General features: G+C 46.2%; 1 long non-coding RNA gene across 1 annotated transcript; it reads left to right on the top strand.

Annotated features, from left to right (window-relative positions):
* The first annotated feature begins 347 nt into the window (after positions 1-347).
* On the top strand, positions 348-1,394 carry LOC114635229. Its single transcript, XR_003713444.1, has 2 exons — positions 348-453; positions 689-1,394. It is a non-coding gene; the product is annotated as an uncharacterized LOC114635229 (long non-coding RNA).
* The last annotated feature ends 2,012 nt before the right edge of the window (positions 1,395-3,406 follow it).

The raw sequence follows: 3,406 nt of genomic DNA, 5'->3' as shown, positions 1-3,406 counted from the left end.
GCAATAAACTCTATTCTATACTATAAAAAAAATAAAGAGTTAGAGAACCAGTCACTTCCCAGACCCTACTCCCTCCATCCTCTAGGTTGCAGCTAGAAGTTGGACCCAGCCAGCTGAAGTCTGGTGAGAGGCAGTGGGTAGTGTTGTATGATGGTTAAAAATTGCACCTAGAGCTTCATGATGCTCTATGCTGGGCAAGTGTTCTACCACTGAGCTATTATTTACCACGAAATCCAAGTGTGATGTATGTGTGTGTGTGTGTGTGTGTGTGTGTGTGTGTTTGACCACTTTGTGTATCCAGCCACATGGCCCTTGGCCAGCTCATTGTCCTGACTCTTCTGTTTCCTAGCACTGGCAGCAATTTGAGCCTCAGCTGAGCCTATGGGACGTCTTTGGAGCAAGCAGGGAGGTGGAGGAGCTGCTAGCACAGGGTCTGTTGCTGCTGGACCATAGGTATGTTGGGTGTCTTGTGCGGAGGGGGCTTCGCAGTCCCTGTGAGCCCTTGACTACAGTTTGGGGCATGGGAGGGCTGCCGTAATGTGTATGCCACAACTAAATGTGCCCCTCTTCTTCAAAGTGGTAGAAACAAGGATGACCAATAGAGAAGGGTGTGCGAGCTGCCAGGGGTGGGCAGGAATGGGCCTTCATGGTAAAGGTAGAGTCACATCCAGACCTCTCTGTTTTCCAGGGGTCTCCGGTGTTCCTGGGAAGGTCTAGCTGTGCTGGACTCCCTGTTATTGACCCTCCTACCTCAACTCCAAGAGGCCTGGCACCACAGGACTCCCCGACTTGTGTCAGGAGGATGACCAGACACTGCTGAATCATGGGGCAACACCAGTTAGGCTTGGAGGGCTGGACCAGCCTGGTGGGCCTCTGCCTGTAGGCGCCATCCCTGCTTTGAGGTATCACTGCTTGACTCTGACACCTCCATGGGAATGGATTCGGTCAGTTGGGTGGAAGGCTGTCTCTGTTCCAGGGACTGGTATTCCACACAGCATCCCAGGAGTCACAGGTCAGCATGTGTTCCCTGACTAGGATGTACTCACCCCCACTGGCTTTTGTTGGCTTTTTTGGACACCAAATAGCAAGAAATCTTTATACAGGGAATTGTATCTATCAGAGAATGACCCTCCTACCTTTGTGAGATGTTTACAAAACCATTTGAGGGGCTGGAGAGATGGCTCAGTGGTAAGAGCACTGTTTACTCTTCTAGAGGACCAGGGTACAATTCCCAGCAGCCATGTGGCAGCTCACAACCATCTGGAACTCCCATTCCAGGGGATCTGACACCCTCTTTTGACCTCTGCATGTACCAGACACATATGTGGTACATGGATATTCATCCAGGCAAAACTCACATGCATAAAATAAAAATAAATTAATCTTTAAAAAAAGAGATATTTTTTATTCAAGGCCATTTGTTGCACAGAAATGTATCCTACACTCTGGGTATGCCTGGTTGTTGCCTAAGGGTTGAATTCAGGTTCAAAGTTTTAAAATTTATTTTAATTTTTATTATTTATTTGTTTTTTCAAGACAGGGTTTTCCTGTGTGGCCTTGGCTGTCCTGGAACTCACACTGTAGACCAGGCTGGACTAGAACTCACAGAGATCTGCCTGCTTTTGCCTTCCAAGTGCAGGGATTAAAGGCTTGTATCAACACTGCCCAGCTTTTAATTTTTTAAAAGTAAGTGTGTGTGTGTGTGTGTCCGTCCGTCCATGGAGGCCAGAGGATCCAACACTCATTGGGTCCTCTGGGGATGGAGTTACAGTAGAATGTGAACCAGCTTTTTTGAGCACCACACTCTGGTCCTCTGGAAGAGCAGGGAACACTCTCTACTGTAAGCTATTTCTCCAGTTCCTATTTTTTAATAAGAGAAAATGTTTTCTTGTTCCTGAGACAGGTCATATGTACCCGAAACCACAAACTCACTGTGTAGCTGAGACAGTGCTTAGCTTATGGTCCCCCTGCTTCTACCTTTCAAGTGCCACAATCACAGGCACGCACCACCACATACATTTTTCTGTGGTTCTGGACTTCATGCTCTGAGGCAAATACCACCAGCTACATCTCCAGCCCTATCAGGTTCAGTTTTTTTTTTTTTAATGTAGATTTATCTATTTTACTATATAAGTTTAAGTATCATGTGTACTTCATGTGTCCACAGGAACTGGGCTTGTGGATGGTTGTAAGCCACAATGTGGGTACTGGGTATTGAGCATGAGTCCTCTGCCAGCTCAAACAAGTGCTCTTAACTGTTGAGCCATCTCCAGCCCTGAGGGTTCAGTACTGCACAGCTGTGTCTTTGCTTTGAAATTTAAGAGCTCATCATCTGCAGGATGATGTCACCATGAGACCCAATGTCCCATCGCCTGGTAATCATTTGACCAGTGAGTTTAGCACCTACTAGTGATTCTTTGCCAAATCATTTTTTAAATTTACACTTTTATTTTTAAAGAGTTACTTATGTATACCATTGTTCTATCTGCATGTGTACCTGCAGGCCAGAAGAGGGCATCAGATCACACTATAGATGGTTGTGAGCCATCATGTGGGTGCTGGGAATTGAACTCAGGACCTCTGGAAGAGCAGACACTGCTCTTAACAGCTAAGCCATCTCTCTAGCCCTGCCAAATCATTTCTTAAATTGAGGATTGCAAAGTATTGGTTTCTGATTCCATTATTCCTTCCATTTCCCCCATAAAAAATAATTTTCCTGCATTATTGTTGCAATGCTAAGAATCAGACCTATGGCCTTGGTCAAGCCAGACAACCTCTTTCTATGATAGGAATCACAAACCTGTAAATCTTTAACCCTGTAACAGGCTCATCCCACCTCATAGACCTTAGGTTGTTAGACTCTCTGGACATAGAAGGTCTGCCATTAATGGGTATGTCTCAACTAGGTGTGCCCATGCTCTTCAGAGTGACATATTTCTTCCTGGTAATGCAAGACCTTCCTTCTCCTCCCCTGCTGCCTGCAGGGGAATCAGAGGCAGCCTGGTTCCATGAAACCTTCCCCTTCCACTGAAACCTATAGGAAGCTCCCCTGCCCCCCACCCCCGCTCTACCTTATGGAACTTGAATTCTCTTCAGAGCCCCAGCCATGTTGTCTATGTGTCTATGGCACTGAAGCCTGAACCCTCATCAGAGCCCACACTATGCTGCTATATGCTCGTGTGTCTGTGGCATTGATTTCTTTTAATAAATCTCTTTCCCCAAAAGTCAAACCTACCTAACTCCTCCATGAGCCACTTCCAGCCTTTCATTCTTGACTTGGAAATTGTATGCCACGTGTATAAGTGTGTGCATTTGCATGCCTGTATGTGTGTGTGGTGTGTGTGTGGTGTGTTTGTGTATGTGTGTGGTGTGTGTGATGTGTGTGTATGTGTGTGGTGTGTGTGTG

Source organism: Grammomys surdaster, unplaced genomic scaffold (assembly GCF_004785775.1).
Source record: "Grammomys surdaster isolate TR1022 unplaced genomic scaffold, NIH_TR_1.0 60198, whole genome shotgun sequence".
Classification (NCBI taxonomy): domain Eukaryota; kingdom Metazoa; phylum Chordata; class Mammalia; order Rodentia; family Muridae; genus Grammomys; species Grammomys surdaster.
This window is presented reverse-complemented; position numbering and strand designations above follow the sequence as displayed.